This window comes from Lissotriton vulgaris, chromosome 5 (genome assembly GCF_964263255.1).
Source record: "Lissotriton vulgaris chromosome 5, aLisVul1.2, whole genome shotgun sequence".
Lineage (NCBI taxonomy): Eukaryota > Metazoa > Chordata > Amphibia > Caudata > Salamandridae > Lissotriton > Lissotriton vulgaris.
Window position 1 is genome coordinate 843,154,642 of NC_141693.1, and position 16,810 is coordinate 843,171,451.

Below are 16,810 nucleotides of genomic sequence, written 5' to 3' on the forward strand. Positions count from 1 at the left end.
TGGACAAGCTACACGTGGTCAGGCAGTGACGAAGGCAACTATAGCCAGATGGCTTTCCTCTGTCATTGTCTTCTGTCATGAGAAAGCGAACAAGCCCCTGACAAGAACGGTTAAGGCGCATTCCACCAGGATGATGTCAGCGTCTACAGCCCTATTTGCAGGGGTCACCCTGGAAAACATCTGCCGTGCTGCTACATGGAAAAGTGTGCATACTTTTACCAAGCACTATTGCCTGCAGCCGGTGCTACATGAAGATACGTCAGTGGGAGAAGCAGTGTTGCAGCATCTTCTTCACTGAGGTCAGCCTGTTATGGTTTTTCTTGTTTCTATTGCTACATGTGTGCTAATATACTGTTTTAATGCTCTATATATAGATATATTTTATATGAAGGTATTGTCATGATTTTGCATATGTATTGAAATATGTTATTGCTCTAGTACCTTCCAGGTTGTGTGGGGATATATGGTTTGGATTGTCTCCCACCTTCCTCTACCGACAGTTATGGTTATTACTGCTTGCTACTCTGATTCAGGCATGTGAATCTATGAAAGATACCCCAATACTGGATAAGAAAACAAGTTACTTACCTGTAACTACAGTTATCCAGTATTGGTATCTTTCATAGATTCACATGCACCCACCCTCCTCCCCGGCTGGGCAGTTCTTATTATGGATACTACTTCTCACTTGTGCTGGGAAAATCTGAGGAGAACTGCCTGGGCTGGGAAGGTTCTAGAGGGTGAGGTTAGCTGATTGGCTGAGGCTACATTTTCAGTTCTTTTTACATAATGAGGTAGATAGGCTGCTAAGTTTTGGGCCTAGTTGGGCCTATATTCTTTTCTAGCCTACTACTAATGATTTTTAGGCACTGCTATATATATATAATTTACCGTGGGACTCCCGCCTCGACGACGGGGAATGATTCAGGCATGTGAATCTATGAAAGATACCAATACTGGATAACTGTAGTTACAGGTAAGTAACTTGTTTTCTTATCCAGTATTGGGGTATCTTTCATAGATTCACATGCCTGAATCATTCCCCGTTGTCGAGGCGGGAGTCCCACGGTAAATTATATATATATAGCAGTGCCTAAAAATCATTAGTAGTAGGCTAGAAAAGAATATAGGCCCAACTAGGCCCAAAACTTAGCAGCCTATCTACCTCATTATGTAAAAAGAACTGAAAATGTAGCCTCAGCCAATCAGCTAACCTCACCCTCTAGAACCTTCCCAGCCCAGGCAGTTCTCCTCAGATTTTCACCGCACTTCGTGTGTAAGGGAGTCTCCCTGAGTGCCTACTCAGTTTTTCTTCAAAATTTCTTCTATTCTCTCAAGATGTCGGAAAAGAAGGCTTTATTCAAGGTTTGTGCTTCATGCTTCAAGAAGAGGGTCCATGTGGACGACCAGCACTCGGACTGTATTTATTGTTTGCATCCTTCACATGTGGTGAAGGATTGCAGGATATGTCGAACCTTCCCTCCTAAGACCACCAGGGATAGAGAGGCAAGAGTTCTTTTGTGGCTAAAGTTGTCTGCCACAGATGACGAGGACAGAGCCTCTACCTCAAGTAAGAGAGCCAGTTCCAAAGAGAGGTGTTCTCCTGAGAGATTGAAAAAACCTAAATTCTCTCATAAACCCTCTGAGTCCACAAGGAGTGCTGCGTCAACAGAGTCTTCTACTGTGAGTACAGTCCGCACTAAAGCTGTCTCTTTGGTGTCCTCTCTCACTGTCACCACCTATTCTACGTCCTCTACTTCTTCAAGTACTGTTACCACCTCGGCAATTACTTCTCCTGTGATGTCCGTCATGGTTTCTTCTTCTGAGAAAAAATCATCGAAGAAAAGCTCGTCGTCGACGAGTCTTCCGTCGACGACCAAATCACCATCTACGAAGCGTTCGTCATCGCTTCCGTCGACGCTCTCGTCGACAGCTCCCCCGTCGACGAAGGCTTCCACTATCCAGTCGGCGAAGACCCCGTCGACGAAGACCCCGTCGACGAAGACCCCGTCGACGAAGATCCCGTCGACGAAGACCCCGTCGACGAAGGGCCCGTCGACGGAGAGCCCGTCGACGGAGAGCCCGTCGACGGAGAGCCCGTCGACGAAGACCCTGTCGACGACAGGCCCGTCGACGACAAACCCGTCGACGTAGGTTTCAGCACCGTCGACGACAAGCTCGACGACGAAGAGTCCGTCGACGGATCCGTCTACTAGGACGCCTTCAAACAAGTCCTCGTCCACGATTACAACACCAATGACGATACCGTCGACGACAGTACCGGCAACTCACACATCTGTCTCACTTCTACCATCGACAGCAGCGCTGGCATCTTTGAATGTGCCGTCTACGCATTTATTGCCCACATCTCCGGTAAGGGTACAGTATACCCATTTTCAGATGAAATCATTTCAGAGACAGAGTTACTCTCATTTGTCTCCCCTCTTGCCTTCGCATATTTTGGAAAACTACGTGGAGGCAGATTCTGATAATGAAGGGGATGATGACGATCCTTTTGGAGTGGCCCATCACCCTTCCCAGTTACACATAAAATATCAAGAGGATGAGGATGATGATGAGGTTCATTACTATCAGGAAAATTTAACTACTCCTTATCATCAGGAGCAACAACACACAGAAGACACGACTCATCTTCCGTCTTTTCTAATTCAGGATTTGCAGGCCATGCTGGCTGATTATCGTCAGAGGTTTCCATCAACTCTGCCTACTTCAAATCCTGTGCCAGTAGACATGCCAGTAAATTCCCCGCCACATCCTTCGCACTCTCCAAGGCAGGATGTTGACCCCGGGACTGGAGGTCAGGATGTTGACGTCTCCTCTCCAGATGAGGATGAAAGAGAGGATGGGGAACTTCCGGATTCCACGCCTACGGAACCATGGAATGATTACATCATTCCTATGCCCTCTCCTAATTTGCCACAACCTTCAGATTCTCCGCCAGAAGACATAGGAGGTTTTCATAACATCATGCACCGGGCAGCTGCTCGATTTGCAATTACAGTTTCGGTTGAGCAGACTGACTGTTTTCTTCATGATTTCAAAGAAGGGTATAGAAGGGTGTCCAGATCTATCCCTATCATTGACTATATTTGGAAAGAAGGGATTAATATTATGAAGACGCCAGCTTCCATCCCGGCGGTTCTTCCAAGAGTCGACAAAAAGTACCGAGCACCACCGGATACTCCTTCATGTTTGATTGGTCATCCGCGTCCTGACTCAGTGATTTCACAAGCGGCTCAACAACGATCCAAGAATCCGGTTGCACCAATTTCAACGCCTCCAGACAAAGAGGGCAGGAGATTGGATGCGATTGGGAAGAAGTTCTCAGCTAATGCCGCTGCTACTGTCAAGATTGCTAATTCTTTGGCAATTTTAGCACGTTATGACAGACAAATGTGGTCAGATCTGTCGGAGTTCATCAACTTGGTTCCCGATGACCGTGTTGAAGAGGTCAGGAAGGTTGTCATGGAAGGCGAGCGGGCAGCTTCTGAGATTATCGATTGCGCCCTCGATGTATCTAATACAGCCTTTAGACAATTGGCCGGAGCGGCAGTTCTCAGACGGCAGGGATGGCTCAAGGCGACTTCTTTCAGACCTGAAGTCCAGACCAAAATACTTGACATGGCCTATAATGGCGAGTTATTGTTTGGCAAGCACATAGATGAAGCATTGCTTGCGATCAAAACGGATACTGATACGGCCAAATCGCTTGGTACACTACAGTATAAGCGAGGTTTTTTCAGAGGAGCAAGAGGCCGTGGTTTTTCTTCCAGAGGACATTATCAAAATCAGCAAAACCGCCAGTATCAACCTCAGAATAAGCCGTACTACCAACAGTCCTATCGGCAGTCATCGTCAGCGGATTTCTCTCGTCAAGGAGGGAAACGACGTTCTAACTACCAGGGACGCGATTCAAATAAACGCCAGTGAGTTTTGCCGGACACCATCCTCCCTTCCTTCCCTCCCCGTGGGCGCCAAGATCTCCGCCTTTTATCAACAGTGGCGGAAGATAACTTCAGATCAGTGGGTTCTGGACATAGTCAAACACGGACACACTCTGGAGTTCTTGCAGAAACCTCCAACATCACCGCCCAGGGGTCCCTCCCCTCCTCGTCTTCATTTGTTATACATGGAAGCCATGAAAATGCTACACAAAAATGCGATAGAGAAAGTCCCAACATCCCAGAAAAATCTGGGGTTTTACTCTCGCTTCTTCCTTGTGGAAAAGGTTTCAGGAGAGTGGCGTCCAATTTTGGATCTACGAAACTTAAACAAATATCTGAAAAAGCAGAGTTTCCGCATGGTGACGCTCACGGATGTCCTCAATTGCCTCATGGAAGGCGATTTCATGGCTTCCCTGGATATGGAAGACGCTTACTTCCACATTCCAATTCATCCAAACCACCGCAAGTATCTGAGATTCACAGTGGCTGGTGTCCATTTTCAATTCAAGGTGCTCCCTTTCGGCCTGAAGTCTGCACCAAGAATCTTTACCAAGACTCTAGTCCCAGTTGCAGCTGCGTTGAGGTCACAGGGAATCCAAGTATTCCCGTACCTCGACGATTGGTTAATAAAGAGTCCAACGAAGACTTCAACGAGGCAATCGGTCAAAAGTGCTCTATCAATGTTCTCGAATCTGGGCCTGACCCTCAACGTCAAAAAATCTCAACTTCAACCCAAACAAATTCTGACGTTCCTAGGAGCAGTACTAGACACTTCTCAGTGCAAGGCCTTCTTGACCCAAATTCGTCAGGACAAGATCACAAAGCTGGCAAGTCAAATACGGTCAAAAAAGTCTCTTTCGGTCCGACAGTTTGTTTCCCTGCTAGGGATGTGTTCCTCCGCACTCCATCTAGTTCCACTGGCTCGACTCAGAATGAGGCCTCTCCAAGAGGAATTGCATCGACAGTGGCGGCAGATAGACGGATCTTTCGAGGACCGTATCAAGGTCACGCCCAAGATGAAACAAGCTCTTCTATGGTGGGCGGCAAAGAACAATTTGTCTCCGGGGCTCACTTTTCTTCAGACCCTACCGGAATTTACTCTAACGACAGATGCCTCCATGGAGGGTTGGGGAGGTCATCTCCAAGACCTTCAAGTGCAGGGACGGTGGTCCCATCAGTACAAGCACAAACACATCAACTGCCTCGAGTTGAGGGCCATTTTCCTGTCCTTGCGAGCCTTCCTGCCAAGAATTGCAGGCTCTGCAGTGCTGGTGCGCACGGACAACACCACCAGCATGTTTTACGTAAACAAGCAAGGGGGCACAAAATCTCTAGCCCTGTCTCTTCAAGCGCAGGAAATGTGGGAATGGTTACTCCATCACAAAATTTCCCTCAGAGCGGAGCATGTTCAGGGAATTCAGAATTCTCTGGCCGACGATCTCAGCAGATCGTTCACAGGATGTCACGAGTGGGAACTCGAACAACGCCAAGTGGAAACAATTTTTCAGCTCTGGGGCACACCAACACTGGACCTGTTTGCCACGCAACAGAACAGCAAATGCATATACTTTGCCAGCAGGTTCCACCAGCAAGGATCGAGAGGAAATGCCCTGTTGATGAGGTGGACCGGAATCTTTGCATATGCCTTCCCACCGATTCCTCTCATCCCAAAGGTTCTACAGAAAATGAAGAGAGAGCGTTGCTCTCTAATCCTAATTGCTCCTCGCTGGCCGAGACAGTATTGGTTCCAGGAGCTTCTGATACTCTCCCATCAACCTCCACTGCGCCTCAAGCCAACACTTTCAATGCTGACAAGGGAGGAAGGACAAATACTTCATCCAGATCCTCAGTCGCTGCACTTGCACGCCTGGCTCCTGATTTCTTAGAGTTTAAGGACCTGGAGATTTCTCCAGACTGTAGAGCTGTTCTATCTCAGGCTCGTGCACAGTCTACCATCAGAACCTATCGCTTCAAATGGAAGAGATTCTGTTTATGGTGCGGGGAGCATGACGTCCATCCACTACAGGCTCCTCCAGAGAAGATTCTGCCTTATCTGCTGTCTCTAGCCAGATCAGGTCTCGCTTTTTCTTCTATCAAAGTTCACCTTGCTGCCATATCCAGATTCAGAAAGAGTTACAACAAACCATCTTTGTGCTCTTCCTCTTTAATTAAACAGTTCCTTAAAGGATTATTTCGAGTTTTCCCTCCAGTGCGGCCTCCTCCTCCTGAGTGGGATCTCAATATTGTGTTATCTCAATTGCTGAAAAGGCCTTTTGAACCAATTCATAAATCAGAACTTAAATTCTTGACTTGGAAAGTGGCTATTCTGTTAGCCCTCACTTCAGCCCGGAGAGTAAGTGAGATACAAGCGTTCACTATATCAGAACCTTTCCTACATTTTTCAAAAGATTGTGTGACACTTAGAACTCATCCTAAGTTTATTCCCAAAGTTCCGACCCAGTTTCACATCAATCAACCGGTGAAACTAAAAACTTTCTTTCCAGACCCCAAGACTCCAGCTGAACGGATGCTGCATTCCTTGGATGTCCAAAGATGCCTCAAATTCTATTTACAAAAGACAAAAGATTTGCGCAAATCTACCCAACTGTTTGTAGCTTATGGACAAGCTACACGTGGTCAGGCAGTGACGAAGGCAACTATAGCCAGATGGCTTTCCTCTGTCATTGTCTTCTGTCATGAGAAAGCGAACAAGCCCCTGACAAGAACGGTTAAGGCGCATTCCACCAGGATGATGTCAGCGTCTACAGCCCTATTTGCAGGGGTCACCCTGGAAAACATCTGCCGTGCTGCTACATGGAAAAGTGTGCATACTTTTACCAAGCACTATTGCCTGCAGCCGGTGCTACATGAAGATACGTCAGTGGGAGAAGCAGTGTTGCAGCATCTTCTTCACTGAGGTCAGCCTGTTATGGTTTTTCTTGTTTCTATTGCTACATGTGTGCTAATATACTGTTTTAATGCTCTATATATAGATATATTTTATATGAAGGTATTGTCATGATTTTGCATATGTATTGAAATATGTTATTGCTCTAGTACCTTCCAGGTTGTGTGGGGATATATGGTTTGGATTGTCTCCCACCTTCCTCTACCGACAGTTATGGTTATTACTGCTTGCTACTCTGATTCAGGCATGTGAATCTATGAAAGATACCCCAATACTGGATAAGAAAACAAGTTACTTACCTGTAACTACAGTTATCCAGTATTGGTATCTTTCATAGATTCACATGCACCCACCCTCCTCCCCGGCTGGGCAGTTCTTATTATGGATACTACTTCTCACTTGTGCTGGGAAAATCTGAGGAGAACTGCCTGGGCTGGGAAGGTTCTAGAGGGTGAGGTTAGCTGATTGGCTGAGGCTACATTTTCAGTTCTTTTTACATAATGAGGTAGATAGGCTGCTAAGTTTTGGGCCTAGTTGGGCCTATATTTTTTTCTAGCCTACTACTAATGATTTTTAGGCACTGCTATATATATATAATTTACCGTGGTACTTAAAGTGGTACTTCCCGGCGTCGGTGGTTAGAGACGAGGTTTCCAACCAAGCCTTGCGCCTGGCCATCCGTGAATTTTTCGACTGCAATCCCCCGTCGGATACTTCTCTGACGACTACGTGGGACGCCTTTAAGGCGACGATCAGAGGGACGTGCTTGGGCCTCAATTCGCAACTTAACACTCTGCGTAGGAAGGAACGGGACGCACTGGAAGCCGAGGTGCTTGAACTCGAGAGGGCTCATAAGCTCAATCCCTCGAGGGTGACCCTGCGTCCGCTGACGGCGGTTAGGGGCAAACTGAAGGCACACTATGCAAACAGAGCCGAGCTTACTCTCCTGCGACTGGGGCGGCATTCATACTCTAGTGGTAATAAGATTGGCAGACACTTGGCCCGGCAACTGCGGGACAAGAGGGAACGTGAATACATAGGGGGGATCAGGGACCCCGCAGGAGTTCTCTATCATCGTGACGGGGCGAAGGCGGACATATTTGGCCGCTTCTATGCCGATTTGTATACGGGCGAGGAGCTGGATGCGACAGCGCAGCGGGAGTTCCTGCAGCGCTTGCCGCTCCCGCAGGTCTCCAGGGCGTGGAACGACCTGTTAGAGGCTCCGATCTCGAGGGAGGAAGTCCTCTCCGCCATTAAAAACTTGAAATTACATAAAGCCCCCGGCCCGGACGGGTACACTGCAGTCTTCTATAAAACCTACGCAACTGAGGTGTGCGACTTCCTAGTTGCCCTCTTTAATGACATGGCTACGTCCGGAGTGAATACCGGGACTCTGGCGGAGGCGGTGATTACGTTCCTGCCGAAGCCAGGGAAGGATCCAGAGCACTGTACCTCCTTCCGCCCCATAGCCTTACTTAATATTGACGCGAAGCTGTATTCGGCGATTCTAGCGAGCCGCCTCCAGGACTTGCTACCGGCCATTGTTCATCCGGATCAGTCCGGCTTTATCAAAGGCCGCCAGACGCACGACAATACACGCAGGGTGATTCATCTCATTGAGAAGGCGGACAGGTTCCGCATTCCGGCGGTATTGGTGGGCCTAGATGCGGAGAAGGCCTTCGATCGAGTGGACTGGAGCTTTCTATTTCACACGATGCGGGCGTTTGGGTTCTCCGACAGATTCATCACCATGGTGAGGGCTAACTTCTGTAGCCCACGCTCGAGGGTGGCGGTGAACGGCCACCTATCGGCCTTCTTCCAGCACTCGCGAGGTACCAGACAGGGGTGCCCCCTCTCTCCCTTGTTGTTTGCGCTCAGCATTGAACCTTTGGCGATGGCGGTCCGGGAGCATGAGGGGGTGAAGGGCATACCATTCACAGGGGAGCAGCACAAAATCTCTCTCTTTGCGGATGATGTTCTGCTGTCGGTGGCCGACCCCGCTAGCTCTTCCCATACGTTCGGGATATCTTGCTGGAATTCGAGGGAGTGGCCGGCTTCAAGGTGAACTACGGCAAGTCTTATGTCCTGAATTTAACCTTATCACAGGCCGACGTTGCTCGGGTGAGCGCGTCGACGCCACTGGCCTGGACTTCGGGCTCGATACTTTACTTAGGAGTCCGCCTCACTCCCACGGTGGGTGGCTTATTTGCAGCCAACTTCCCATCCCTGCTGGCCAAGACGCGGGCCGAACTGGAGAAGTGGAAGCCCAAATTCCTGTCATGGCTCGGAAGGGTGCATGCCATTAAAATGGTCCTTCTCCCCAAATACTTGTATCTTTTTCAGGCCCTACCGATTCCACTGAACACTTCATTTTTTAGACAGCTCAAAACATTGATCTTAAAATTTGTCTGGCAGGGAGGTCGGGCACGGCTTTCGTTTGCACTCCTGCGGCGGTTACGGGCTGACGGGGGGGTCGGCCTCCCGGATCTACACCTCTATTATAAAGCTGCCCAACTGAGAGTCATGGTGGAATGGTCACAGCAATTTTCCGAAAAACACTGGTTGCATATGGACCGGAGCGTGGCTGGCCGGTCCGTCTGGGATCTGGCCTGGAAGCCCAAGCGTGACCGCCCGGTGAATGCGTACATCAGTACGCCCACAGGGACTACGCTGAAAGTATGGGACACCTTGGCGGGGGATGAGCGATGGACGACCTTCCCGTCTCCATTCACCCCATTGCATTTCAATCCGGCGTTTCCGCCGGCACTCGCCAAGGGCCCCTTTGATACTTGGAGAGAGGGAGAATGCCGTGCACTGCTCCATCTGTTCCACGGCCCTGACCCCCTGACTTTTGAGAATTGCATGCGGGATTACCATGTGCAGCCAACTGAAAAATACAGGCATTTACAACTGCTTCACTGGGCCACGTCACCGGGAGTACGGGAGGCTGCCACGAGGCCTCCCTCCGACTTTGAGGCCTTCCTGCTGAAAACATCTACCATGAAGGGGGCCATCTCCTTTCTATACCAACTGTTGCTTCGATCTGCCCTTTCCCCTAGACCGCGCTACATGGAACAATGGGAGGAGATGGTGGGGAGGGACATCGCCGATGGCGAATGGTCGGCGTTGTGGAGGGACATGACGCAATTTAACCACTCAATTCTCCTGAGGGAGGCGCACTTAAAAACTCTCACACAATGGTATATGGTCCCCGCCCGGCTTCACCGTATTTACCCGGCCGTCCCGGATAGATGTTGGAGGGGTTGTGGCCTACTGGGGGACTTCCGCCACATCTGGTGGGATTGCCCGATCATCAAACCCTTCTGGGACGAGATCCTATCCCATATTAAAGATATCTTGCAGTATCCCATCGATAACTCTTTGGCATCCGTACTCCTGGGCCTGCGGGATCCTGGCCTTGAGCACCAGACACGCGCGGACAAGAAGATTCTATGGCTCTGCCTCGGCGCTGCCAAGCTCACGCTGGCGGCAGCCTGGAAGCGGAAGGAGGCGCCGGCGATCTCACTTTGGCACGCTAGACTGTGGAGGCTCCTGAGTCTTGAGAGAATGGCGGACATCTTCCTAGGCAACTACAAAAACTTTAAGCACATATGGGGTCCCCTGGTGTCCTTTCTCTCTACTGGTTTGCCCTCGGCAGTGTGCCCGGCATCGTTGAGGACACTACATCTATTTCAGCTCTAAGTATGTGTGATGGATGAGTGGGGAATGAATGAGGCGCCGTCACGGGAGGGGGGGGGGGTGGGTTGAGGGAAGTTGAGTTTGTGTTCCGCTATCGGGGCATCTGTGCCGCTGGGACGAGGCTTAGTTTAACGGCTTTGTGACTCTGGAATTCCTACCGGCTGGACTAGAAGAATTCCCCGCCTTGGGGTTACGTATGAGACTACATCTTTCTTGCGGATGATGGAGCCTAGAATCTGCTCACTTCTCTTGCATTGCATTATTGCCTCGTCTTGCCTTATTGCTTTCCCACTGTGTGGGATCATCTGTGCACCCGATGCGGTAACTTTTGTTTATTGTTTTTTCTCTGTGTTTTGCAAAATAAAAATTTTACAAAAAAAAAAAAAAAATGCATTATGTCTCGCCTTTCATAAGGTAAAGCCATTTGCTTTGCTATACGATACCATTAGCAAAGCAAATGGCTTTAACTTAATAAAAGGCGAGACCTATTGCATTTTCAATGCTTGTTCCTACTGCAGGCACAATGTGCTTTCCTGCAAAATTCAGCACACCATGCGTGCTTTCACTTTCCAAGTAGCCCGGGATAATGATGGCCGCTCCTTTAAGATTAATTTGGTCTCGCATTTACAAGAGTTTGAGCTATAGGCATTGTAATTGACAATGCATTTTATTTATGTGTTAATTATAAAAACAGATTAATACAAGGCACTGTCATTTAAAATGCCAATAGCTTAAACTCTCACAAATACGAGACCGCTTGCATTGCAAATGCTTGTTTTATTTATTGTGCAGATGTGACATGAGGGTGTAACATAGTAACAGAGCATAAAACCACATAAACAAATGGTATCTTCAGCACGCACACACACGCGCGCGCACACACACACACACACATACATACATATACATATATATATATATATATATATATATATATATATATATATTACTTCGCCTCTCACACTCCTTTCAGATAGGAACAGACAAATGCGGACCCAGGTTCTGGTGCAATAAGTTTTATTTCACGCCCTGCACCGCCGCCATAACGCGTTTCGGCCTTCAGGAGGCCTTGATCAAATGACGCGCATGTGGAGTGCCTTCACATTTTTAAAGTGACAGTGCTCTGAATCGTGACGTAACATCTTATCATAGACATGGAAGAAATAAACATTGTAGTCTGAACTGTATATCCCATCGATACTAAAATGCTTTTTGTAATCACATTTATAGGTGTCAATAACGAAGCTATAAATATTTATAAATATATAAATAAATATTTTTTATTGAAAATAGGCATTGCATAATATATAATTCAAAATACAAATGAGAATTAAAACCACAATTCTGGATAAAATGCATATTTAAAAGTTAATCTAGTGCAAACTTTTCATGTGTGAACATAACCCAATCTTGTATCAAATGGTAAAAACTCTCATGCCCATTTCACCCCCGAAAGCATTTTTAAAAAAAAATTATTATTAAGTTTATTTATATCATTTTGCAAACAAGAACAATCATACATATTCATACAGTGTGATGTAAAGTTCATTCATTAGCATAGGTACTGGATTCATATTCAATTCATATCCATCAGTAAACTCATCTGCGACAGCTGGTCTCCAATTAGTCCTCCTCTGTGAGGCAAAATTTCGACAACTAGTAGGACTTCTCAGGAATCAGGTTCATGGAAACATAGAGGTAGCAACACACAGCAGAGCAATAAGCATAACATCATTTTTCAGCCCGTCCACACCCTATGCCACAGTACAAGGGAAGAACATACATAGAATGTGTCTGCAGCTTTCAGGTACAGGAACAGTGTTTTGGTCATGGAAAGTGGTCATGTAGTCAGGACGGTTCACCCCGGCCCTCAGTCCCCAACTCTCCTTGCAATGCAGGCTCATCAGAGTCTCCCCCTCCCCACGTAGCAAATAAGTTTGTAAGGGCCCCCAGATATCCTTCGGCCGAGAGGCCATCGGTAACATCTCTGCATATACAGAAGCTTACCCCTGACAGTATATAATATCCCGTATCCATTCTTTGAATTTCGGAGCTCTCCCCCGTCCCCAGCGGCAAGCAACTCTACGTTTTGCCAATAATAGAGCAATGTCTAAAAACTTCCTACTTTGTTTGGGTATGTGTGCTGTATATCCCAATAACATCATCAAGGGGTGTCACTCCAGTGCCCAACATTTGTTCCAAGGCCTCATGTACCTGCGTCCAGTACTCCCAAATAGCTGGACATTCCCACGCCAGATGTATGAATCCCGCCCCATCTCTCCAACACCTGTCACATCTGTCATGATCCGAGAGATGAAAGCGATGTTTTTTGGCGGGAGTGTAATATACACGTTGCAAAAATTTGTAATGTATGACCTTAAATCTACAACTGGATGAAACACTTTCCGTAACACTACAACAGTACCTCCATTGATCAACCGATATCCCTTGGTCCAAGTCTTCATTCCAATAGGCACGAGCCGAACTATCTACTCCTGCCTTATGTGCCCGTATTGTGCGATATAGTCCCGATACTAGGTGTTTCCCATCAGGAGAGCTAAGAATGAGATGCAATGGGTCGAAGGTTTCCGGCTTGCATGGAAAGTCCGGAAGTAGCGCCCTCAGTCCCTGTCGTAATCTTACATATAGAAAAAACTCCAGTGGTGTGGGGTGCGTATCCTGGAATAATTGTTCCATTGTTCCTTTGTTCGAAACCTTCCCTCACGAAACAAGTCCCCCCATGTACCTACCCGCAACCGCTTACACATAGCGCGGAAGCCCGCTTCCTATGGAAGGACCACGTCTGGGTGGTATGTGAGCAGAAGTCGTGGTGAATATAAGAGATGCGTTCCCAGAAGGTGTGCTATACACCTCCAGGCGTCTATTGTGCAGGTAACTGTTATAAAAGGCGTCTCAACAGCATTAAAGGTCCATGGATAATGCCACAGAGGGAGAGGCCGTGCCACCCAGTCTTCAACGGCTATCTGGGGCATGAATGGCGTAGGCGCCATCCAGTGATTGGCATAGTGAGCTTGCGCACTAATATAGTAAATCTCAAAATCAGGAATATCAAATTCTCCCCTATCATATGGCTGCATGAGGACTGACCATTTAAGTCGAGGCTGTTTACCACCCCACACTAATAGTATCAATTCAGTGCGAAGCGTCCTGAAAAAAAGGCTCCAGGGTAATATGGAATATTGAGAAATAAATATAAAAATTGGGGGAGCACCACCATCTTCACAAGAGAAGCTCGTCCTGCCAACGATAACTGCAAAGATATCCACCAGGTGATCTTATTCACCAGCTTCGTTATTGCTGTGCCATAATTCAATCGGAGAGTTTCCTCCCTATCCCTAGATATTTGTATACCTAAGTATCTAAGATCAGATTCACACCATCCAATAGGATAATCTAATGGGGAATTTAGAGACAGCAGGCGTAAGCGGGAAAAACTGTGATTTTCCATAATTAATATTGACACCTGAGAGCTGTCCGAACACCAAAAATTCCCTCAAGAGGGGGGTTAAGATTTTGCTCAGGTTCCCTAACATATAACGTGATATCATCAGCATATAGCGATATCAAAATTTGCAGCGAAAAACATTGAAATGCTCCATCACGATGAATCTGATGCAACCTGGATGATAATGGTTCAATCGTTATTGCAAAAAGCAATGGGGATAGTGGGTATTCCTGGCGTGTACCCCCAGATATACATATGGCAGTAGACATATGTCCATTGATTAATACTCTGCCAGACGGTCGACAGTATAGCAATTTGATCCAGGACACAAATAGTGTCGGGAAACCCATCCGTTGCAACACTTTGAACAAATAACTCCACTCCAGAGAGTCAAATGCCTTAGATGCATCTAGAAAGACAGCCGCAACCGGAAATTCCGGCGCCACCGTTTGTATCAAGGAGAACAGAGTGTGTAAATTGTGGGTAGTGGCCCTCCCCGGAACAAACCCCGATTGATCAGGGAGAACAATCTTCCCCATGAGTAATGTTAGTCAGGCAGCCAAGACCTTTGCCAATATTTTTGTGTCGCAATTAATTAGTGACAAAGGCCTATAAGAGTCAGGCTTCCTAGGAGGTTTATCGGGCTTTAAAAAGGATGTAATGACCACTTCCTGCATCGAGGGAGGGAGGACCCCAATTTCCAAGGATTCCTGGAATATTTCCCGCAGGACAGGCGCCATAATATAAACATAACACTTATAAAATTCAGCAGGCAGACCATCCAGGCCCGGCGCCTTCCCATTCTTCAGTGACAATATGGCCTCCCTGATCTCATCCATTTCTAATGGAGCACTGAAGAATTGCCTATGTACATCAATAAGCCAGCATATTGCCACATCACCCAAGAAGTCATCAAGCTTCACGTCATCATTTCTTTGTGGGGTGTACAAAGCAGTGTAGTGTGTCTTAAAAGTGTCCAAGATGCCTCCCGTATCATGACGTAGCACTCCCCCTGTGTTTCTATCTCCAAGACAGTGTTGTTGAATCTCGGGCATCGGGTGATCTCAGCTAAGGCTTTCCCCGGATGCTCCCCTTCCCCATACCTACGTGCCACCCAGTGTCGCCCTCTAAATTTGACTTCCCTGGCCGCTTCTTCCTCATATGTAGACAGTTTGACCCTAAACTCCCTCTGCACCTGCCCAGACTCTCACTCTACCATGCGGTCTGCTAGGCGCCTCAGATCCTGTTCTAGAGTCTGTAATGTACGTTGACTATCTCTCAAAACCCAAAGCTCTTGGATATACAATACCCACGTATTGTGACTTTTAAGGCCTCCCATATAGTCTCTACACTATCCACAGAGCCCGTATTCTGTGTGAAGAAGTCCTTTATTTCCTCCTCCAATTCAGTCCTAAATACTAAGTCAAGCAAGGCATTCGGCTGCATCCGCCACGTTGGCCTCGGCCTATCATACCCAGGCACAGTGATCGTGATACTCACAGGGCAATGATCGGATTATGTTCGAGGGAGATGTGCAGCATGTCTAAGACCCATGCCTAATCCTCTAGAAAGTAAACAATAGTCTAACCTTGCCCACGTCCCGTGTGTGAGGTAAAATGCGTTCCCTCCCTCCCCATCGGGTGCAATTGCCGCCAGCGATCCACCAGGCTCCCATCTTCCATTATGCCAGCCATCACCTCTCGCGATTTATTATGATAGAGCATTGTACCATCAGCCCTATCTAGGGTAGGAACCAAAGCAACATTAAAATCACCTCCCCATACGACATGCATAGACCCTATGTTTACTATCTGTCCCCATAGAGTTTCGAAAAAATCGGGGTGTATCCACATTTGGAGCATAGCAGTTTGCCAACGTCACAGAGTCCCTACCCATTCTCCCCCATACAATAACATATCGTCCTTGAGGGTCTGATATTGTACCTGCCAGCCCAAAGGGAACACGTTGTTTAATTAAGATGGCAATACCCCTTGCATATGAGGAGTAAGAAGAGAACGCCCGGAAGAACGCCCATTTAGTAGCAAATGTGTTATGTGACTGTGGAGGTATATGTGTCTCCTTCAGCATTGCTACCTGAGTCTGCTGCCTGTTTAGATACGCCAGAACTTGCCTGCATTTCCGTGTATTGTTCAATCCTCTGACATTCCAGGACAAGATCCTCAGATCTGAGTCACTACCCTCCCCTACCGTGATGTCTCAACCCCCTATATCGATAATCCAGCCCCTTGATATAAAGTATCACTAATCGAACCTGTACGTTCCATGCCTTCACTGCATAATAACATGTACTGTCATCAACATTGCAACCTCCCTTCCTCCAACCTCCTCACCCACTGAAGCATCCCAATCATGCCAGTATCCCTCACCCCCCAACATCAAAGAAACACAACTTAGTGGGGGCCCTCCCATTTGGGGAAACCCTCCAGGTGGCTCACGTGTACCTCGCCCCAGTACAGGAGACCTACGGCAGCCAGGCCGTCTCCGTTTAGGCAGCGAGGGGGTCCAGTTTGTCTCCTCCGCATTGTCCTGCTCTTCTACAGTTCATTTATTTATCCACAACAGGTGTGGCACAATAAGTGTGAAATACAGTGTCAGACCACTCTGTGTTACAGTTAATCACTCCCTGTACTTCAAGACAGCGTTTTGTATTACTGGAGGTATGTCATTCCACATCCGAGAGGTGTGCTTCACAGGCGTCGTCTTGCTCCAAAACCGTATCTTTCCGTTTCTTTAGAAATTCTTCTACTTGTG

The 16,810-nt window shown here is 47.5% G+C and overlaps 1 protein-coding gene across 1 annotated transcript in view; it reads left to right on the plus strand.

The window, feature by feature from the left end:
• Positions 1–16,810, plus strand: part of ARL6 (ARF like GTPase 6) — a 632,324-nt gene that overhangs the window by 320,020 nt on the left and 295,494 nt on the right. The window lies entirely within an intron of this gene.